The 24,463-nt window shown below is 44.6% G+C and overlaps 1 protein-coding gene across 9 annotated transcripts in view; it reads right to left on the bottom strand.

Annotated features, from left to right (window-relative positions):
- lima1a (LIM domain and actin binding 1a) overlaps positions 1-24,463 on the bottom strand; it is a 143,837-nt gene that overhangs the window by 79,290 nt on the left and 40,084 nt on the right. For 6 of the 9 annotated variants that reach the window (XM_070869618.1, XM_070869616.1, XM_070869615.1 and 3 more), the window contains one exon: positions 11,745-11,808. The exons of the other annotated variants lie outside the window; for them this stretch is intronic. The gene's annotated coding sequence lies outside the window, so the exon portion shown is untranslated. The remainder of the gene's footprint in view (positions 1-11,744; positions 11,809-24,463) is intronic. 9 annotated transcript variants of the gene reach the window in all.

Below are 24,463 nucleotides of genomic sequence, written 5' to 3'. Positions count from 1 at the left end.
CTGTACCTGCATGCTAACCTTCAATGACTGATGTACCATGACACCCAGGTCTCGTTGCACCTTCCCTTTTCCTAATCTGTCACCATTCAGATAATAGTCTGTCTCTGTTTTTACCACCAAAGTGGATAACCTCACATTTATCCACATTATACTTCATCTGCCATGCATTTGCCCACTCACCTAACCTATCCAAGTCACTCTGCAGCCTAATAGCATCCTCCTCACAGCTCACACTGCCACCCAACTTAGTGTCATCCGCAAATTTGGAGATACTGCATTTAATCCCCTCGTCTAAATCATTAATGTACAATGTAAACAGCTGGGGCCCCAGCACAGAACCTTGCGGCACCCCACTAGTCACTGCCTGCCATTCTGAAAAGTACCCGTTTACTCCTACTCTTTGCTTCCTGTCTGACAACCAGTTCTCAATCCATGTCAGCACACTACCCCCAATCCCATGTGCTTTAACTTTGCACATTAATCTCTTGTGTGGGACCTTGTCGAAAGCCTTCTGAAAGTCCAAATATACCACATCAACTGGTTCTCCTTTGTCCACTTTACTGGAAACATACTCAAAAAATTCCAGAAGATTTGTCAAGCATGATTTCCCTTTCACAAATCCATGCTGACTTGGACCCATCATGTCACCATTTTCCAGATGCACTGCTATGACATCCTTAATAATTGATTCCATCATTTTACCCACTACTGAGGTCAGGCTGACCGGTCTATAATTCCCTGTTTTCTCTCTCCCTCCTTTTTTAAAAAGTGGGGTTACATTGGCTACCCTCCACTCCATAGGAACTGATCCAGAGTCAATGGAATGTTGGAAAATGACTGTCAATGCATCCGCTATTTCCAAGGCCACCTCCTTAAGTACTCTGGGATGCAGTCCATCAGGCCCTGGGGATTTATCGGCCTTCAATCCCATCAATTTCCCCAACACAATTTCCCGACTAATAAAGATTTCCTTCAGTTCCCCCTCCTTACTAGACCCTCTGACCCCTTTTATATCCGGAAGGTTGTTTGTATCCTCCTTAGTGAATACCGAACCAAAGTACTTGTTCAATTGGTCTGCCATTTCTTTGTTCCCAGTTATGACTTCCCCTGATTCTGACTGCAGGGGACCTACGTTTGTCTTTACTAACCTTTTTCTCTGTACATACCTATAGAAACTTTTGCAATCCACCTTAATGTTCCCTGCAAGCTTCTTCTCGTACTCCATTTTCCCTGCCCTAATCAAACCCTTTGCTGAGTTCTAAATTTCTCCCAGTCCCCAGGTTCGCTGCTATTTCTGGCCAATTTGTATGCCACTTCCTTGACTTTAATACTATCCCTGATTTCCCTAGATAGCCACGGTTGAGCCACCTTCCCTTTTTTATTTTTACGCCAGACAGGAATGTACAATTGTTGTAATTCATCCATGCGGTCTCTAAATGTCTGCCATTGCCCATCCAGTCAACCCCCTAAGTATCATTCGCCAATCTATCCTAGCCAATTCACGCCTCATACCTTCAAAGTTACCCTTCTTTAAGTTCTGGACCATGGTCTCTGAATTTACTGTTTCATTCTCCATCCTAATGCAGAATTCCACCATATTATGGTCACTCTTCCCCAAGGGGCCTCGCACAATGAGGTTGCTAATTAATCCCCTCTCATTACACAACACCCAGTCTAAGATGGCCTCCCCCCTAGTTGGTTCCTCAACATATTGGTCTAGAAAACCATCCCTTATGCACTCCAGGAAATCCTCCTCCACCGTATTGCTTCCAGTTTGGCTAGCCCAATCTATGTGCATATTAAAGTCACCCATTATAACTGCTACACCTTTATTGCATGCACCCCTAATTTCCTGTTTGATGCCCTCCCCAATTTCCCTATTACTGTTTGGAGGTCTGTACACAACTCCCACTAATGTTTTTTGCCCTTTGGTGTTCTGCAGCTCTACCCATATAGATTCCACATCATCCAAGCTAATGTCTTTCCTAACTATTGCATTAATCTCCTCTTTAACCAACAATGCTACCCCAACTCCTTTTCCTTTTATTCTATCCTTCCTGAATGTTGAGTTCCCAGCCCTGATCATCCTGGAGCCACGTCTCCGTAATCCCAATCACATCATATTTATTAACATCTATTTGCACAGTTAATTCATCCACCTTATTGCGGATACTCCTTGCATTAAGACACAAAGCCTTCAGGCTTGCTTTTTTAACACCCTTTGTCCTTTTAGAATTTTGCTGTACAGTGGCCCTTTTTGTTCTTTGCCTTGGGTTTCTCCGCCCTCCACTTTTCCTCATCATCTCTGTCTTTTGCTTTTGCCTCCTTTTTGTTTCCCTCTGTCTCCCTGCATTGGTTCCCATCCCCCTGCCATATCAGTTTAAATCCTCCCCAACAGCACTAGCAAACACTCCCCCTAGGACATTGGTTCCGGTCCTGCCCAGGTGCAGACCGTCTGGTTTGTACTGGTCCCACCTCCCCCAGAACTGGTCCCAATGCCCCAGGAATTTGAATCCCTCCCTGCTGCACCACTGCTCAAGCCACGTATTCATCTGCGCTATCCTGCGATTCCTACTCTGACTATCACGTGGCACTGGTAGCAATCCCGAGATTACTACTTGAGGTCCTACTTTTTAAATTTAGCTCCTAACTCCTTAAATTCGTTTCGTAGGACCTCATCCCTTTTTTTAACCTATGTCGTTGGTACCAATGTGCACCACGACAACTGGCTGTTCTCCCTCCCATTTCAGAATGTCCTGCACCCGCTCCGAGACATCCTTGACCCTTGCACCAGGGAGGCAACATACCATCCTGGAGTCTCGGTCGCGGCCGCAGAAACGTCTATCTATTCCCCTCACCATTGAATCCCCTATCACTATTGCTGTCTCACTCTTTTTCTTGCCCTCCTGTGCAGCAGAGCCAGCCACGGTGCCATGAACTTGGCTGCTGCTGCCCTCCCCTGATGAGTCATCCCCCTCAACAGTACTCAAAACAGTGTATCTGTTTTGCAGGGGGATGACCACAGGGGACCCCTGCACTACCTTCCTTGCACTACTCTTCCTGCTGGTCTTCCATTCCCGAGCTGGCTGTGGACCCTTTCCCTGCGGTAAGACCAACTCACTACACGTGATACTCACGTCATTCTCAGCATCGTGGATGCTCCAGAGTGAATCCACCCTCAGCTCCAATTCCGTAACGCGGACCGTCAGGAGCTGGAGGTGGATACACTTCCTGCACACATAGTCGTCAGGGACACCAGAAGTGTCCCCGAGTTCCCACATGGTACAGGAGGAGCATAACAGCCGACCGAGCTCTCCTGCCATGACTTAACCCTTAGATACACTTAAATTGGCAACAACAATGTTAAAAGTTACTGACTGATAAGAAGAAAAAGAAAAACTACTCACCAATCACCAGCCAATCACTTACCCCCTAGGCTGTGAAGTCACCTTTGTTCCTTTCTTTGCCTTCTCCCTGTAGCTGCACCGGCACGCCTCTCGCCGACCCCGGACTCGCGCTGCTCCGAGCTCCCGCCTCCTCGACTGACTGCTCGAACTGCTCGACTCCCGCTGGCCTTTATAGGCCTCTCGCCGACCCCGGACTCGCGCTGCTCCGAGCTCCCGCCTCCTCAACTGACTGCCGGTGGAGGTGCCCCATTGTTCCACAGCTCTTGCAAACATACCCTTTGAAGTGGCATGAATAGGCTGAATGGAAGCCTCCACAACGCCAACAAGGTGTGAATTGCCTTGCATTCATCCTTTGTTGGGGACGGAGTCATCTGGGTCACCTGAGGCCTGCTGGCAGTTGCAGACTCGTGGGTTCTGCCCTGTACATTTCTGCTCACACACACAGTTCCAGTTAATTTATGAACATTGCTAGCACTTGTGTGCTGAGAGATTTGTTTGGTGTTATCACTGGGACATAAACGCCTGTGCTATCGCAATGGCCTTACTGAGGGTCGGTGTCTCGACAGTCAAAAGTTTTCGTAGGATGGTCTCGTGGCCAATGCCCAGTACAAAAAAGTCTCTGAGCATTTGCTCCAGGTAGCCATCAAACTCACATTGTCCTGCAAGTCGTCTTAACTCTGCGACGTAGCTTGCCACTTCCTGACCTTCAGATCGCTGGCACGTGTCGAACCGATAACTCGCCATCAGCACGCTCTCCCTCGGGTTAAGATGCTCCCGAACCAGTGTACACAGCTCCTCATACGACTTATGTGGGTTTCACCGGAGCCAGTAGATTCTTCATGAGGATGTAGTCGGTGCCCCGCAGACCGTGAGGAGGACCGCTCTCCTTTTTGCAGCGCTTCCTTCTCCGTCCAGCTCGTTGACTACAAAGTACTGGTCTAGCCGTTCGACATAGGCTTCCCAGTCCTCATCCTCCGAGAACTTCTCCAGGATGCCCACAGTTTGCTGCATCTTTGCGTTGGATTCGCATTCTCGTCACCAGTTATTGTGTTCCGAACACATGAGGCTGCACACAGGGAGTTTAAAGTAACAGTGACCTCAGTCTTTATTAAGACACTCCAGAGTGAGGAACAGGCCTTAGGGACTGGCTTTTATACAATGCTCCCAAGAGATGCTGGGATCCCTTGGGACTTCAGGGGATGAGCTCCCTGGTGGCAGAACATGGGAGTGCATGCTTTACAGATACACAACAAAATGCACCTATAGTTGTAGATTAAGCCATATCTGCCCTATTCTAAGCTCAAGTCAGCAAATCTCAGCCAGTACATAGTAGAGATGGCCTTCAAATAATTTGGAAATTAGTAGTTCATACAAAACTTCCTGCTTATGGCTTAGCACCAGAAACAATGTCAAATGGACCTACAACATTTCAGCATGAACAATCAAAGGTATATATAAATATATCTCTCTTCGGAAATAGCAGTGCCTTCAATGTAGTAAAAATGTCCCAAGGTGCTTCACAGGAGCATAAGAATTTGACACCGAGCCCGAGACACATTAGAACAGATGACCAAAAGCTTGGTCAAAGAGCTAAGTTTTAAGGAGCATCAGAGCGAGAGCGAGAGCGGCAGTGAGGCGGAGTGGTTTAGGGAGGAAATTCCAGAGCCAAGGGCCGAGGCAGCTGAAGGCACGGCCGCCAATGCTGGAGGAGGGGCGGGGAGGAAAGCTCAAAATGTTCTCTCCATAGAAAACTGAAGTTTGGAAAAGAACAGAATCTAGAATTGTATTTGTATTTCATGGTTCAAGTTGCCATACTACAAACGCATCATTACATGAAATAGGGTGAGCGAAAGGATGAGTGCACGAGAGAATGTCCAGCTTCTTTCTACCCTGGTCTGTGGAGAGCTCGGACCTCAGCCAGTGTAGCTACACAATTAGTTTCAGCGCAAGGAGAGGATAAATAAAGCCAGTGATCCTGCTCCTGATTGCCATCCAGTGCTGGAAAATGGTACATCAGGCAATTACAGGATCAGACACATCTATCTAGGCTCATGCTAAGAATGCCCACTCCAGTGAGGCACACCAGGATGAATTAGTAACTTAGGGATGGGAAGAGAGAGAAAGCAGGCAAAACAAAAAAAAAAAAGGGGTAGAATTTGTAAAAATAAAACTTCAAAACAAAAAAATGGAAACACAATTTCACATAACCCAGATGACAATCTACTCAAATAAAGCGAGGAATAATTAAGACATTTTAAGTGGTGTGTCTTTTCCCCTCTACACTGCACATCAGTCCCTGATCACAGGGCAGTTAAGGGACTGCACCCATTCCAGAGTTGCGAAAGTGAACCTGTAATGGGCAGCTAGCAGCTGTTTAACAGGGTGGGGGTGGGGGTAACTGGACCTTCCCATTTCTCTTGCAGAAGTGTAGTTTTCCCCCAAAAGGATGACAGATCTGCAAATCGCTTTTATACAAGAGGTTAGTGAGGTGTTCAGTGTCTTTTCTTCTCCTCCTTAGGCAGTCCCTCAAATCGAAGATGACTTGCTTCCACGCCAAAAAGGAATGTGTTCAATGAGTTCACAGGTGTTTCAATGAAGGACCGAATAATCCAGGTCCCGAACTACATGTTGAAGGGTGGAAGATGCCGGTGTGTGGATTTTTTTTATTTTGAAAACGCGTGTTGGCCGTTGCACACCAGCCACCACACGGGCTTGATAGAGCTCGGTCTTGGTCCAGTGGCAAGGGTTAATCAGTGTCATCAGGCTCCCAACACAAGTCATGTGCAGCTGGAAGAAAGCAGAGTAAACTTGCCAGATTCACTCAAAGCCAACGACTGGGAAACTGGGAAGATTCTGTTAAAAATAGCATCGCCCCACTAAAGCCAATATCAAGCCAGCCACTGATCAGAATCAGATCAGACTGCAACACCTCAACTGCAATGGTGTCGAGTTTTGGTCTCCTTACCCAAGGAAGGATTTACTTGCCTTAGGAGGGTGTGCAACTAACATTCACTAGACTGATTCCTGAGATTATGGGGGTTGTCCCATGAGGAGAGTTGAGTAGACCAGGCTATAATCCCACAAGTTTAGAAAAATGAGGGGTGATCACATTGAAATATATGAAATGCTTACAGGGCAAATGCTAGAAGAATGATGTTCCCCAGGCTGGGGAGTCTAGAAGTAGGGGATCACAGTCTCAGGATAAGGGTTCGGCCATTTAGGACTGAGGAGGAGAGAAATGTTTTCACTCAAAGGGGTGAATCTTTGAATTCTCTGCCGCAGAGGGATGCTCAGTCGTTGAGTATATTGAAGAGAGAGATTGATAGATCTTTGGATGCTAAGGGAATCAAGCAATTGTATGGGAAGGTGGAGTGGCGATCAAAGATCAGCCATGATCTTCTTGAATGACAGAGCAGGCTCAATAGACCTACTCCTGTTTATGTTCTTATTCCTCTATTGATAATTAGCACCCAAACATGCAATTGTGGTGCTTTAGAGGGAAGTAGCAGACAGGAGATGCACAGTTCTTCCCTGTTGGCTGCACTCTTGGATTATAAACAACCCAACCAGGAGAAAACCAGCAGGCATTGTACACCCAGGAAAAGGAGAATCGACGACAAGATCTCTGCTGCAACAACACAAATGTGCAAAGCCAAATCCGGCACACCTCTGAACATGTACAATGTAAGCTCACCAGGCGTATTGGCACCTGATGACGCAAGTGGGAGATGACCAAAGCCAAAAAGTAGCAAGGTAACGGCTCACCACTCATCCAATGCTACAGGATGGCATTTCAGCAGCTTGTGCTGAGTTTTATACTAGCAGTAGCACAAGTAGCAATTTCAGTAGCAGTATAGTGTATAAATCAGTCAGTTTGGCTGTCGCGCAACCACCACAAGAGGGGTTTAATGGTCAGCAGCTACGTGTCGGTGGACTGATTATATGGGAATTGAACATGTCATGTTTAACGTTCCATAACCCTTTAAGGGGCTGCATGGGCCATTCAAAATACCGTGCATGAGCAGCTTTTGCATTGATAAGCCGGTTTCCTGGAGCGGTGTGTGGCCGGAACATTGGTCATATTGAATTTGTACAACAACTTGCAGTTATATAGCACCTTTAATGTAGTAAAGCATCCCAAGACATTGGTTAGGTCACAGTTGGAGTATTGTATGCAGTTCTGAGCACCCTATCAGGGCCATGGAAAGGGAACACATTGGGTCACTAGATGGATACCAAGAGTGAGAGGCTATACTAAACAAACAACAAAAAATTAACATAGAAATTTAGGTGCAGGAGCAGGCCATTCGGTCCTTCAATAAGATCATGGCTGATCATTCACCTCAGCACCCCTTTCCTGCTTTCTCTCCACACCCCTTGATCCCTTTAGCCATGAGGGCCATATCTAACTCCCTTTTGAATATATCCAACGAACCGGCCTTAACAACTTTCTGCGGAAGAGAATTCCACAGGTTAACCACTCTGAGTGAAGAAGTTTCTCCTCATCAGTCCTAAATGGCTTACCCCTTATTCTTAGACTGTGACCCCTGGTTCTGGACTTCCCAGCAACAGGAACATTCTTCCTGCCTCTAACCTGTCCAATCCTGTCAGAATTGTGTGTGTTTCTATGAGACCCCCTCATTCTAAATTCCAGTGAATACAAGCCCAGTTGATCCAGTCTCTCCTCATATGTCAGTCCATCCACCCCAGGAATCAGTCTGGTGAACCTTCGCTGTACTCCCTCAATAGCAAGAACGTCCTTCCTCAGATTAGGAGACCAAAACTGAACACAATATTCTAGGTGTGGCCTCACCAAGACTCTGTACAACTGCAGTAAGACCTCCATGCTCCTATACTCAAAACCACTAGCTATGAAGGCCAACATACCATTTGCCACCTTCACCACCTGCTGTACCTGCATGCCAACCTTCAATGACTGATGTACCATGACACCCAGGTCTCGTTGCAGCTTCCCTTTTCCTAATCGGTCACCATTCAGATAATATTTTGGTCTTCCTGCTTTTGCCACCAAAGTGGATAACCTCACATTTATCTGCATCTACCATGTATTTTTGCCCGCTCACCTAACCTGTCCAAGTCACCCTGCAATCTCTTAGCATCCTCTTCACAGCTCACACTGCCACCCAGTTTAGGGTCATCTGCAAACTTGGAGATATTACATTCAATTCCTTCATCTAAATCATTGATGTATATTGTAAATAGCTGGGGTCCCAGCACTGAACCCTGCGGCAACCCCACTGGTCACTGCCTGCCATTCTGAAAAGGACCCGTTTATCCCGACTCTCTGCTTCCTGTCTGCCATCCAGTTCTCTAACCAAGTCAGTACATTACCCCAAATACCATGTGCTTTAATTTTGCACACCAATCTCTTGTGCGGGACCTTGTCAAAAGCCTTTTGAAAGTCCAAATACACCACATCCACTGGTTCTCCCTTGTCCACTCTACTAGTTACATCCTCAAAAAATTCTAGAAGATTTGTCAAGCATGATTTCCCTTTCATAAATCCATGTTGACTTGGACCGATCCTGTCACTGCTTTCCAAATGCGCTGCTATTTCATCTTTAATTGATTCCAACATTTTCCCCATCACTGATGTCAGGCTAACCAGTCTATAATTACCAGTTTTCTCTCCCTCCTTTTTTAAAAAAGTGGTGTTACATTAGCTACCCTCCAGTCCATTTTCACCCGCAAAAATTAGTAACATAGGAACAGGGGTAGGCCATTCAGCCCCTCGAGCCTGCTCCATCATTCAATCAGATAATGGCTGATCTGTACCTCAACTCCATTTACCCATACATACTGGAGGGGTTGAATGGTCGAAGAGGACAGATTGAGAATCACCGCAAGGAGAGCAAAGGTGAAAGTTAGAAGTTTTTTTGCTCATGAAATTTATTAAAACATGGCAAGCTTGAACACAAGTAGCTATTTTAGGAAAAAAGGAATTGGGCAAGTGTTAACAATGAATCTAAAAAGGATACAAGGAAAGGGCAGTGGAATAGGATTGGAATAGATAGCTGCATTTGAAGCGCTAGCACAGGCCGAGGAGCCAAATGGACTCTTTCTGTGCTGTAATTTCTATGATTGTATAGGCCAATAATGCTGTTTCCACATCAGTTACCTGCACAAACCTTTCCCAGCTGTCAGGGAATGTTTTCAACCATCAAATTAAAGTCACAACTGCAACTTTTAATTTAGCTGCAAGTACAGTTTAGCCATTGCCACTAGTGTGCTGAAGTCTGGACGCCAAAGCATCAGCAGCCAATAAAAACAGAACTGCTTCAATTTCAAATGGTTTAGGATCAAGTTCATGACCCCCAATCTAAAACAAATACCTGGTCAGATTGATCACTTTCCCTTGTAAACATTAATCTTCCTTGCATTTATATACACAGAGATCCAGGACTCCCGATGGGGTCAGATATGGTACCAGAGAAAGATGCATTAAATAAAAGTCATGGTATGAGAGATTGATTTCTACATAAAACAGGAAAATAAAAACTTGGATTTATTTGGCGCCTTTCATGACCACCAGACTTCCCAAAGCTCTTTACAGCCAATGAAGTACATTTGGAGTGTAGTCACTGTTGCAATGTAGGAAATGCAGCAGCTAATTTGCACACAGCAAGCTCCCACACATAGCATTGTGATAATGAGCAGATCATCATCATCATCATCATAGGCAGTCCCAAATATATAGGTTTGTGATTGAGGGATAAATATTAGTCAGGAATAAATATTGGCTATGCTTTCTTTGAAATAGTGTCATGGGATCTTTCATGTCCACCTGAGCACAGACGGGGTCTCAGTTTAACATCTTATCCGAAAGACTCCCTCAGTACTGCACTGGAGATCCCGATTAGATTTATGTGCTCAAGTCTCTGGAGTGGGACTTGAGCCCATAACCGTCTAACTCAGAGGCAAGGGTGCTACCCAGAGTCACAGCTGACACTTCCCAACAGCTTCTCCTCTTGGACAGGCACAAATTTTTTATGTGACTCAGAGGAGGAGTGGGGGGGGGGGGGGGGGGGGGCAGGGGGAAATGGACAACAGGACACAATCGAATTCAGTGCGATTGCCTGCAATAAAACTGGCAAGAGTTCACTCGGCAGAATTTCTAGTTAACAAAACTGAAATATACAATGGCAGGAACAGCAAAGGAAATTAAACCCAAGATTCCACTAATATCAAATTCTCAACAACTTCAGTTTGACTCAAACCGTATCCATGTGTGGCTGGTTAGTCAAAAAAAGCGTAAAAAATTGAACGCTGCACATTTTAAAGGTGGCGTCAAGCAGACAGCATTTTAATGATAAAGAAAGCCTGCCTGACACAGTGCTACTGCCACCTTGTGGAACAATCAACCAGTTCAGGCTAGAGTAGATGATAGGCGATCATGTACAAATCAAATGCACGCCAACAGAAAGGGATAGCAGAAGGATATGGTTTCACTGCTCACACCTACTGCATTATTTATTGGTAATACAGCCCCACAGTACAACAGTCTCTCCCTCCCTCCAAGGAGTGCTAAACAAGAGTCTGCCTGTTTAGTAGCAATTTAGAGGGTATGTAATCGATTCAAAGTCACAAAAAAAACTGGCAGGTTAAATTTGGTCTCAAATAACAGCATAAAGGACTCCAGCTTCACTGTCCTACAAGCAGTTCAATACAATAGCATCTACTACTGTAGCTGGTGTAGTTGCATTCTTGGTCAAGTCTCCTATTCACTGCTAAACTATCCATGGAAAGAACACATGAATAACACAAGTGAACTTTGAAATCAACACAGATGAATTTGAACACAACTTCAGCTTTCTACCATTTGAATACGATTTCCTTGTTTGGGTAGCCGGTCCATTGTTGCATTTATCTACAACATAGGTAGCAAGCACCAGTCCTCCAGCTTGCTCAATACATTGAGTGTTCAAGGCAGATTTCCTGTTCATTCAGCACAAAGTAGAGATAAATTACCTTCGTTTGAAATCACAGCACAGAAAGACAGCAAACTGGAATACAGAGACAAATCTTGTACAGTTCAAGCAATACTCAATACAATGCAAATGTTTAAACTGGCAAGATAATTTAAACAAATTAGATGTACTCCACCCTACTCCGTGTTTTCACCCCAAATCACCCAGAGGATTATGCAAAAAAAAACTTTAAAAAAAAGTATGGATACAAAATTACACATGGGGGAAAAAAAACTTAACGCATTGGAAAAGACGCCTCAGATTGCTCAGTACAGAACAAACCCTGCCCAGTCACAATAGCAGTGACTAAAATATTACAAAATAAATGTGTCCGTCATTAATTTATTACCTGAACAAAAGCTTATCTTCCCCCAAAATTGCAACGTCGCTGGCAGCACTTGTTCTGAAGGCACCTGCAGAAATAGACCCGAAACCGTAAGAGCGACATCCAAGACAGAAGAAAGGAGTGCAATGAACTTATTTGCTTACTGGTTTGGTCACTTCCCTGGTAATTGTTAACACATTCCGATCCCCATCAAATCGCCAATTCTTGGACAACTTCCAAAATCAGATGGATGCCCAACCCATGAGCTAATTTCACCCAATTGCAGTATATAAAACAGACAGGCATATTTCGTGTACTCTTACCCAATACCCAAAATACCGGTTGGTCAACACTTACCTATCTCCCTCTGGATCAACTTAGTACTAAATATCAAACAAGAATTTCCCAGGCCTGTTGCAGAGCATAACCAACCATCCGCACACCCTCCCCCAATCCCTGCACCCCCACCATTTATATAAGCGCCTTTAACATAGTAAAAAAACAGAAGCGTCAAACAAAATTTGCCACCAAGCCACATAAAAGGAGATATTAGGGTAGAAAGAGGTAGGTTTTAAAGGAGTGCCTTAAAAAGGAGGAAAGGGTGGTAGAGAGGTTTTGGGAGAGAATTCCAGAGCTTGGGGCCCAAGCAGCTGAAGGCACAGCCACCAATGGTGGAGTGATTAAAATCAGGGATGTTCAAGAGGGAAGAATTAGAGGAGCAAATATATCTAGGTGGGGGATTGTAGGGCTGGAGATGATGAAACAGATAGGGAGGGGCGAAGCCATGGAGGGATTTAGAAACAAGGACGAGAATTTTGAAATCGAGGCATTGCTTAACCGGGGGAGCCAATGTAGGTCAGCGAGCACAGGGGGTGATGGGTGAGCGGGACTTGATTGAACGCCGTTCAAAGACAGACACAAAACAGTGGACAAAATTTCTCAGGTTACTCCTGTCCCACTAAACTAAATCATCCAATTCCCTCCAACCCGTATGTCTGAGACTCTGCTGCTTTAATAGTTTCAGGTTTCTTGACCCAAATGGTCTCCTTTCTCCCTCTGCTTTCTCCCTCCCCGCCTCCCCCCCCCGCCCCCATCTCCATCCATCATGTGGACCATCTCCTTGCTCTTCACTTCTTCCTTAAACAGCAGCCCAACCAGTTCGATTCAGCTTCAACAACCTCAGACTGGCTGAACAAGTTCTTGCCTTCAACAACTTCTCAACCTCCAGATAAAAGGGTGTGGGAATGGGAACCCATATGGGTTCCTGCTTTTCTATCTTATTGAAGGATATGTGCAACACTGTTCCAATCCTATTCAGACCACCTCCCCAACCTCTTCCTGTTACACTGACAAACGGAGTGACTGCAGCTTCCTGCCCCCATTCCAATCTTCAGAATTTCATCAACTATGCTTCCAATTTCCATCCATCCCCCTCATGTGATCCACCTCTGACTCCGCTCCACTTGCATTACATTCACTTTCTGCTCAACAGCTTTTGAAATATTCTCAGCGAAGCTCTCTCCCTTCTCCTTCCCCCCACTCCACAGGGGTCAACAGAGCCCTTGGATTGATTCTCACCATTTCCTCCACCTCTGCTCTCAACCTTCTTGTCCTCATCTTCCACCCTACAGATCATCTTTCCAATATGGTCCAACTACAAAGTAACTCTTTCTTCCTTCCTTTGAGTGGGAAAGATTCCTCCAGATACCCTGGTTTGCCCTTCCATAGCCAACTTCCAGCTGCCCTTCCCTGGCACATGTAACGCTTGTTCATTCACCTGCTGCCACAGCACAAGCCCAAGGCATGCTTTTAAAAAAATGCTATATTCTATTTATTGCTCAGAGTGCTGCCTCTTCTACATTTTAAAGACCAAAAACATTTAGGTGACCACTTTGCCGAATGTCCCCATTAGCGTGACCTTGGCATTCCTGTGGCGTGCCACTTGCCACATTGACCCCCTACGTTGTTCCAACTCGGCTCAACTACAAGTCATCCTTCTCCTGGACACTCATTGGCTGTAAAGCACTTTCAGATGTCGAGGTTGTGAAAGGCAGGATAATTTTTTTTTTTAAAAAGACAGACTTGCATTTATATAGCACCTTTCACTACTTCAGGATGTTCCAAAGCACTTTACAGCCATTGGGAGTACTTTTGAAGTTGTAATGTACAAATGCAAGGATTTCTTTCTTATACATCCTCTGGTCTGAATACTGACTGGTAACCAGAGCTAGATGCCCCATTTTTCTTTACAACAGAGGGGAATGCGGGGTGGAACAGTCTGAAGTCTCTGGAGGGTGGGTTGGGGGCGCAGAGATAGCCAGTTGTCATTTTAGATGCACACCATTTGTCAGATCACAGTTGCAGCCCAGTAGTGGGGGAGAGGAGGGAGGGAAGAGTCTTCATCGAGGGCATAGTTTGTTTTTTTCCCCCCCTCTTTTTAGGACAAACTAGTGTGTAATGCATATCAGACCCCAACAACTGAGAGTTTATCATTCTTCTCCAATTTCCCCCGTTTGCTCGTCTTGTTCTTGCATGTCTTTTCACTATCTTGGCTATTCGCAGTCTCGTGTTCATTTAATACCTATGCCTCTGATTTTTTCCCCCCCCCAGTTTTCTATTCAGCAATGAGGTCATTCAATCTATTGACTTCCTCTTTCTGATTTGAGTATCTGTTTCTCCTGTGCTTTCTCCAACCACCCTCCTCCCCTCATTAAAATGCTTATCTTTTAGTTCAGTTCTGGTAAAGGGTTACACCCAAAACCGATCTTTTCTAGTTACAGGTGTTGACTCGTCTGTGTATGTCCCACATCTTCAGTTTCAAATCAACAGCATTTAAAGGTTTTTAAAAAAAATTACTACTAGTTTGCTCCACTACCTGCTGACCAATGGGGAATTTCCAGGCGATTGCTCACAGACAGCACCTGACTCATTAGTAATCTGCTGTTTCCATCGAGCCTGAAGTGAGAAAGGTGACCAGTTTGCCAATAGAAAGCACTGGATTACTTCCATTTCAAGCTAGAATATTCCTCGATGTCTGTGCAAGAGAAGTCACATATACTGTCCCAACACTCACACAGCCCATGCTTATCCTGGACAGCCACCTATTATTGGGCAAATGGCGCTGATTACAACATAGAACCAGGAGTAGGCCATGCAACCCCTCGAGCCTGCCCCACCATTCAATTAGATCATGGCTGATCTGTACCTGAACTCCATTTACCCACCTTGGTTCCATATCTCTTAGCATCCTTCGCTAACTAGCAATCTCGGTTTTGAAATTTTCACTTGACCTAGCCCAACTTTTTGGGGACAGTATTTCTATTGTTATCCACGTTCAAGGAAGGAGCTGATTGGGTGCTCCACTTATATTGCAGAAGCAGTTCTAGACCCCAAGACCCATTCCTAATTCCTACAAGTGACTACACTTAGTGCTTCAGTGGCTGTAAAGCGCTTTGGGACATAGTGAGATCGTGAACGGCATTATAGAAATGAAAGTTCTTTCTTTCTTTCCATGTGGTTCAAATTCACAAATAGGAACCATTTTCAAGGCGGCCCAAAGGCTGGGGGAAGGATCAGGTTCACAGTCATGCAAGAAAGCCACTTTGTTGACTGATGTGGGGCAAGGCATGCACACGTCAGTTGCCCGACACACCAGTGGCCAAAGAGACACGAGCACCCCAGACTGCCAGCAACATCACATTCAAATGTTCAAGTCGTCAGATACAGGTAGATCAGGAATAAACAACTTCATTTAGTTTTGACAGGCAACAGTGGCTTTAAATAAAAACTTTTTTGCAACAAATCTGTGTAAGGAACATCATTCCAGAATTACTTCTAATTTCATGCACTGTCCGGACAGGAGAAGGTTGCTGCTACAGAATACCTTCAAGCATCAGTTTTAAATGCTCCCAGGTCAGATACAACACAAGATACAGAATTCAAAAAGGTCTTTCTTCTCTCCTCTGCCTTCAAAAGGAGTGACTGCAATTCCATTTGGTACAGAGGCACTTTAGGAATTCCTGACATGATGACCAGCTCTTTTGTCTCTTTTTCTGCCTGAACAATGCCCCCAACACCCCTCAGGGGAACATTGCCTATTGCTACACCAGTGTCAACATTTCTGCTCATTCTCTCAAAGGCACTGACTCGTACAGGGATACAGTTCCATGGACACAGTAACCAGTCATTATTAAAAGACAGTCCCTATAGTCAGTTGGGATCAGTGTTTTTAATCCAAACATGCACTGCAGACTTGAATTTATTTTATAAACAAAAAGGTGGTGATCAGGGTTGTCAGTTTAAAAGGCTGTATACTAGACTGCTGAGTCAGTCAATCATTAGCCCTGGGGGGGACATTCTTGTACTTCGGTGTTGCCAATGATGTCTTACCATGACCTTTGCAAACAAAAAGCTTAAGTGGAATAAAACTGCAGTTACGCCACAGAATTTATACTCTGGAGCTGCCATTGGAAATGGTTCCCTTCCAAGTCTGCAGTCATCACCCCCTCAAAAATAACTCAACCTTGACCCCTCTGTCCTTGCAAACTACCACCCCATCTCCCATCCTCAAGTCCTTGAACGTGTTTCTTGCCTCCGAATGTTGCGCATTTTTGTTGTGGAAAGTAGGATTCTGAGTCATCTGCTGAACTTGGCATCGTAACATTATCAAGGTTATTTTTGGGTGTTGGGAGTCTTCTAGGACGAAGGGTAGGAGCTTATAATAAGCACAAAACAAACAAACAAGTCAGATGTTGGAAGAGTGGGGGGTGGGAAGAAAGGAAGAGGGGAATATTGGTGTGGGGTAAGGGAACATTTTACTTACCTTTTGAAGTTGCAAGGTACTTTGAAAAAGGCTGAGAGCATTCTCTGAGAGTACATGTTCGACTACAGCCAATTTTCATTTAGCTCTCAGGAACTTCCCGTGGTTTATTTACAGTAACTGAGAACTTTGACTTCCCCTTATACAGTCCCCCAATTAACTATTGGCACTCATTCCACAAGGTGAGTAGATGTGAGAATTTTTGTACAATGTCCTTTGGGAAAATGCCAGAGATGATGATTTTGTGGTTGTTTTGTATGGGTGTATTGTAGACAGTGGAGCAATTATTTTGGTCAAAACTTAACTTAATTTAAAAAAAAAAGGGAGAATTCCTCCTGCCCGCAAATGTGAACTGGTTCAGAGGAAGCCACTTTCAAACAGGTGTACATTTTGTTTTATTTATAAACCGATCCAAAAGCTTCCTGGATTTGATAATGTCCAATGTTCAGTGGAGAGAACCCAAACAGGAAGATGTCAGGTCTGTGCCAGGGTTATCAATCTTGAACAGTTAACCTCCCCAAGAAGGGGGGGGGGGGAGAAAAAGGAGAGAGAGAAAAAAAAAAATCAGCCAGGGTTCCAGCACAAAACATTAAATGTGCAGATGTCAGGTGAGGGAAACTGATCAGTTTTGGTGGTGATGGCCACCCATCACAATGACCTGCCAACATTCAGGACAGATCAGATCATCAATATGAAAGTGAAATCACAAAATATATATGAGCATTAAATGATTGATAACAGATTACATATATTCAAGTTTTTCCCAACAGGTCCAGATTAGGTGACAAAAGCCCCTGCTTGATTGAAGTAGGCATGATGGGTGTTTTTTTCTTTAAATTAGTCTCCAGGCTTTAACCTAAAATTTCCTTTTCAAGTAGGAAAAAGTTTTCTAAGGAGACATGTATACCTGTAGCACCATAAAAAGACCAGGTCATTTCTCGAAATTAACTGATCCATGACATTGCTTGCAGTAAATCAGATGTCTGGCTTTATAAAAAGGACAGGAGGGCTGCATGGTGAAAACAAAATGTCTTCCTTAATATAGTTGACTGATGGGATTGGTCATTGGCAAGAATTGGTTATGGGCAAGAGTTTAAAAAAAAATGATTATTTTCCTGTAACTATTTCCATTTATATTCATCATCCTTGTTGCAAAACACATACTTTTGGTGGCCCCTGTATCTCTGGGATTGTCTCCACATTCATTCCCTTCGTGCAAATCGGTCCTCATCTGAATGTTCTCTTCCTACATTATAACAGTGACCGCACTTCAAAAAAATGCTTCGTTGGCTGTAAAGTGCTTTTGGAAGTCCGGTGGTCATGAAAGGCTCTGCAGAAATGAAAGTCTTTTCTTTCGACATATCTCAGTTTGTCTATTTGTACAACTTTCACAAAAGTTCTCCCTTCTGTCTGTATCTTTGTATTTTCCTCCCTCTCTTGTATGCTTTCGCTCTTTACGGTGAAGGCCTGGAGGGAGACCAGGGACTCCAAACCTCAATAGCTACAGAAGCAATCTGGTTTCTCTCTGGGCATGTGGGAGCTAGGATGCAAATCATGTCGCATTTGCCAGGGGTTAGAGGTGGTGGTTGGGGGGGGCTGGAATTCAGCGGTCTGTGTCTGTATTACCACGGTTCTTGTGCTGTCTGTATTTGTTAGCTTACAGAGGGAGGGGTGGAAGGGGAGAAGATATATTATGGTTTTATTACTTGTATGCAGTGTACTGCTGCATTAAATTATTATTGCAGACCAGGATGAGCAAAGTCTAAAACCTGGGATAGGTTGGCTTGGAAGCAGGGAGGCAATTCAATCTCTGCTGCAATAAATTAGGAGTTTGTCCAGGCTGGTTTTCCTTCTGGCGATTATTAATCTGAAAACAAACTGAGGTAACGCAGCAATTTTTTTTGTTTTTGTTTTAAGTTTATTTAGTGAAATCACCTATCCAGTTCCAACAATTACAAAGACTGCCTAGAATATCCTAAAATACTCCCAAGCAGGGCCAGTTAGCAGGCAAAAGATTACCCGCTAGTCAACTCCCAAAACGAGCACACTACTCCGAGCCAAGTCACGGCAGGCGAGCCCCAGGAGGGCAGAGAAAACGCTTCAAGGACACCCTCAAAGCTTCCTTGGAAAAAATTGAACATCCCCACCAACTCTTGGGAATCCCTAGCCCAGGACTGCTCAAAGTGGAGGAGAAGCATCCGAGAAGGCACTGAACAGAGTATCTTCACCGGGAGCATGCAGAAGTCAAGTACAAACAGCGGAAGTAGCGCACAACAACATAGAAACAGAGAAAGTAGAAGCAGGAGAAGGCCATTCGAGCCTGCACCACCATTCAATATGATCATGGCTGATCATGCAACTTCAGTACCCCATTCCTGCTTTCTCTCCATACCCCTTTAGCTATAAGGGCCATATCTAACTCCCTTTTGAACATATCTAACAAACTGGCCTCAACAACTCTGTGGTAGAGAATTCCACAGGTTCACAATTCTGTGAAGAAGTTTCTCCTCATCTTGGTCCTAAATGGCTTACCCCTTATCCTTAGGCTTTGACCCCTGGTTCTGGACTTGCCCAACATTGGGAACATTCTTCCTGCATCTAACCTGTCCAGTCCTGTCAGAATTTTATGTTTCCATGAGATCCCCTCTCATTCTTCTAAATTCCAGTGACTATAGGCACCCCACCCACCCGCAGTCTGCCCCACCTGTGACAGAGACTGTAGGTCCCACATTGGTGTTATCAGTCACCTTCGAACTCATTGGAGCATGGAAGCATGTCATCCTCGACTCCGGGGGGGGGCACACACACACACACACACACACACGACTGCCCGCCACGTCCTAAGGTTATGAATGGCGTTTTATAAATGCAAGTTCTTTTCTTTCATCGTATTGTTTGAGATTCCACAAACTGGTCAATCTGATTTTATTGCACATCTTCAACATGTGCAGCTTTGTAAGTCCCTGCAAGTTCAATCTTTTAAAAACAAACCTAGACCAGTCTCAAAAATCCTGTCTGTGGGGAGAAATAAAAAAAAAAAACGAAGTGACTATTTACACTATGCTTTTTCTGTCAAGTCCCTGCCCCGATCCTTCCGCTCGGTCGAGTCCCCGCCCCCGATGCCTCCCGGCCGAACCGGAAGTGCAGCCCCGAACCACATGTGCTGCTAATCCTCCGAACCTCCGCTGGGCGAGTGAGAGAGAGCACGAGCGGGGAAAACGGATTACGCTCTTTCAACCCACTACAAGGGACATCATTGGAGTGGATGAAATCCAGAAGTCACGACACGGTCACTATTCACTTCATACCCAATAAATCGGTTAACAATCCGTACACAATGCCCCATCTTTGGTGGTTTGTTTGGGGGGGGGGGGGGGGGGCAGGGTAAGGTCACACACTTGTGCTGGTGTAAGGAGGGACTTCAGCTGGGGGAAGGGATGCACTTGTGCTGGGGTAAGGGACTTCGACTGGCACTTGGTGACTTCTGGAAGTCAAAGTAAATCATGTTTGCAATATCAGTGAGAACTTGGGATGGGCGGTTCCATTTACACATTTCAGAGAAACTTCAGGGTGTGGCTTATCCTCCAAGGGGACCAGAGACAAAGGGTGGCCATTTTTACAGTACAAATAAACGCACCCATAATTAAAAATGCTTTTTTTTTTAAATCACAACTGGAATATGACAGATTGTTCCAGCCAGACAGATGAAGCTTTCCTACCATCAGGCTGGGCTGGATTTGAACACAGGTCAAAGATCAATGGCCTTTATCTAACCTATTGTTCCCCAAGATAATACTTTGAATTCAAGCACTAAGTGTGCAAAACATACCACTAAGAGTTGCCAACTCTGGACGTATTCCTGGATTGATCGTGACAGTTGCTCGCAATTATGGCATGAACAGCTGGTCTGTTACTGCCCAGCCGGTCCTGCTCATTGGAGCAGGCGTGGACAGCTCCATCGGACTTGGTTCCTAGTCCAGGGCTCTGACTGTTCGCAGCTCGCAAACCTCAGAGAACACGTGTCGATTAATGCAAAGAGAATGCTAGGAGGCTTCAAACAGACAGTGCAGGAGAAACACTCCAAACTGATGAGTGAAGTTTCACAGCCCCTGGGGTACTGGTGTACAGTTCTGGTCTCCCTACCCAAGGAAGGACATACTTGTCTTGGAGGGAATGCAACAAAGGTTCACCAAACTGATTCCTGGGATGAGGAGAGATCGAGTAGCCTAGGCCTATATTCTCTAGAGTTTAGAAGAATGATCTCATTGAAGCATACAACTTTCTTAAGGGGCTGGACAGTGTTAATGCTGGGAAAATGTTTTCCCTGGCTGGGGAATCGAGAACCACGGGTCAGTCTTAGAATAAGGGGTCGGCCATTTAAAGACAGAGATGGAGAAATTTCTTCACAGTTATGAATCTTTTGAATTCTCGACCCCAGAGAGCTGTGGATGCTCAGCCGTTGAGTATATTCAAGACAGAGGTTGATAAATTTTGAGGAACAAAGGGAATTAAGGGATACGGGGATAGTGGGAAGGTGGAGTTGAAGGAGATCAGCCATGAGCATGATGAATGGTGGAGCAGGCTCGAGGGGCCGAATCCTATTTTTTTATGTTCTGTTCTTCAAACACCAGCACCTTTACCTGGGACTCTACAGCAAATACAGAGTCAGCAGCTTAGGTTATACAAACCTCCAGCTACAATTATAGTCAACAAGAACCAGAAGACTGAGACCTGCTCACTCCTACTATGTCTGGCTGTGGAAACCCACCTTTCACGGAGAGAAAAAAAGCCAGCCAATCAAAATATAAACTTGCTGCTGTTGCCAAGCTGTTCTAACCAATCCAAATAACGGTGTGTCAAGGAAGGGGCATTGTTGGGTAGTTTAAAGCTTGATCAGCCAATTGCCAGACAATATAGGTTAGAGGTCAAAGTGCCATTGCGACAAGATCCCAATTCTGCATTGTCCTGGGTTGCTCACAGCAGTGCATCTTCGATTCAGAGACGTGTGGAAAATCCAGAAAGTTGGCAATAAAACCATTCAAGTACTGACTTACAGCAAATACATCAAAATAGTAAAGCAGAGTTGGAAACATACTTGAAAGAGACACAGCTGGATACAGCAAGGAGGCAAATTAGGAAATAAAAGCTCCCATGACAAAACCCACAGAAAATCAGGAGAATACACTTTTATAATAATGAGGGCATTAGCAAAAAAAAGTGCAACAGAGTAAGTGTACGCAGTGTTTACCATATCCACAAATAATAATAGATACGACGAGGATTAAATGAAAAAGCTACAGCAGATCAACATGCAGATATTCACAAAGGGCGATTCAGTCCAAAGCTTGGTGTATGAAAACTGTTGAGTGGAGAAGCCCTGGAAATGAAAGACACTTTCCATACAATGCATCTCATTATGTTTGAATGGCCTATGTACACTAAAAGAAAACGCAACAGGTGAGAGAAGAAGATACACTGACAATAGGTCAATGCTGTACACACAGGCTAACAGATGGGTAGCAGGATTCAGAACAGAAGCTCAGTCAAGCAATTCAGATGATGAGCCACACTGAACTGCAGCCTTAGAAACATAGAAACATAGAAAATAGGTGCAGGAGTAGGCCTTATGCCCCTTTTACAATGTTACTGCTAGTGCATGGCAGCCCCAGTAATCCAACATTTGTGATGGAGGGAGGGGTGAAAGGAGAGAAGGGAAGGGAAAAAAAAAACAGCAACTAGGGAGGAGGAAAAAAACCCCAGCAATTTATACATCACAACCACCAACTTGCATTTGTAAACATATTAATAGGTCCCAAGGGACTTCACAGCAGCATTATCAAACAAGATGTGACACCAAGCCACGAGGAGATATTAGGGCAGATGACCAAAGAGGTAGGTTTTAAAGGAGAGTCTTAAAAAGAAAGAGAATTCCAGAGCTTAGGGACTTGGCGAGTAAAGGCACAGTCACCAATGGTTGAACGATTAAAATCAGGGACACTCAAGAGGGCAGAATTTGAGGAGCGCAGATAAGAGCGTTGTGGGGCTGCAGGAGATTACACAGATAGGGAGGGGCAAGGCCATGGAGAGATTTGAAAATAAGGGAGAGAATTCTTTTTAAATATATAAACGAGGCGTTGCTTAACCAGAAGTCAATGTAGAAGAACGTAGAAGGGTGATGGGTAAACATGGCTGCTGGTGTCCTAACTCGCACCAAGTCGAATTTGAATGACACCAAGTTTAAGAAGGGTAGAATGTGGGAAGTCAGCCAGGAGTGCATTGGAATAGTCAAGTCAAGTCTAGAGGTAACAAAGACATAGATGAGAAATGTGATACAGGAAGAGAGAGGGAGCAACAAATTCATGTTTCATATTTTGTGTGGCCACGGTCAGCACAAAGTTCATACATATCAAAAAGGTAATACTCTCAACATTACCCAACAATCGGTCTCAACCAGACTAGCACACAGCTGCCCCAGTGGCGTAGTGAGTGTAGTGGTACTGCACTAGATAAGCTGACTTCAGCACAAGCAATGATGGGGCAATGCAACTAGCCAGAGTGCCCTTGGACTGGGGAGCGATCCCTAGTGAAAGATGCACACGAGAAGGCAGAACAAGTCAATGGTTGAATAATTGGTTAAAATCGCACACAAATGCAGATTTACCAAAGGACTGATGGCAATATGATACCACATCTCAGCCTGAGTCAGTACCTTCAGGAGTGGAAGGGGAAAAAAAAGACACAAATTGCAAAAATTAACACCTTTTATGCAACTAAATCTTTCCATTCCCAGCCATCCTTGTGGTCTCGCAAAGCAATACTTCAAATCTGTGGACTCTTGAAAATGAACAGAGACCACCCAAAGTTATTTCACTCGAGACAAGTCACATCTTCTGGCTGCAAGTATCTCATTAGTCTGGACTATATCCAGTACCAGAGGTGAAAAAAAAAGTGTGCCAACCAAATGCACAAAGCAAAAGGAGCTTATTTAATTTTCTTGTTGCAATGAATTGCAATTTTGCAAATTAAATCAATATGCACGTAAAACCCAAATTAGAAGCAGATTATTGGCTGGCAAGTGCATATAAAGTACAAACTGGCACATGGACTTTCTCCTCCTCTTCCTCCCCCCCACCCCCTGACCCAACCAGTTTAGTAAGCAATTTTATAAAAAGCTCCCACACAAGGTTCTTCATAGAGCAGAGCTCTCATGTAATGAGCAAGATGGAGAAAAGACATCTTCAAAGCAGAGTCTGTGTTTGTAGAATTCAATTTTTGCCAGTATCTTGAGAGTCCAGAAAATGAGGACATTTTGTACATGCAGCTGTGCAGTCAACTGGGGACAGGGGTTAAAAAAAAGGCGAAAAAAAGGTAAAGTTAAAAAAGTTGAGCCATATCTTTCTTATACTCTACCCCAGTGGCTGGTGGGAAGAGACATGGGGAGGGGGCACTTGTGTAAATGTACACTGTTGCATTCAATAACATGAATGGCTAAGATAGATTGGCGAATGATACTTAAGGGGTTGACTGTGGATGGGCAATGGCAGACATTTAGAGACCGCATGGATGAATTACAACAATTGTACATTCCTGTCTGGCGTAAAAATAAAAAAAGGGAAGGTGGCTCAACCGTGGCTATCTAGGGAAATCAGGGATAGTATTAAAGCCAAGGAAATGGCATACAAATTGGCCAGAAATAGCCACGAACCTGGGGACTGGGAGAAATTTAGAACTCAGCAGAAGAGGACAAAGGGTTTGATTAGGGCAGGGAAAATGGAGTACGAGAAGAAGCTTGCAGGGAACATTAAGGCGGATTGCAAAAGTTTCTATAGGTATGTAAAGAGAAAAAGGTTAGTAAAGACAAACATAGGTCCCCTGCAGTCAGAATCAGGGGAAGTCATAACAGGGAACAAAGAAATGGCAGACC

Source organism: Pristiophorus japonicus, chromosome X, assembly GCF_044704955.1.
Source record: "Pristiophorus japonicus isolate sPriJap1 chromosome X, sPriJap1.hap1, whole genome shotgun sequence".
NCBI lineage: Eukaryota > Metazoa > Chordata > Chondrichthyes > Pristiophoridae > Pristiophorus > Pristiophorus japonicus.
The sequence above is the reverse complement of the archived record's forward strand: the minus strand, read 5'-3'. Positions and strand labels throughout refer to the sequence as shown.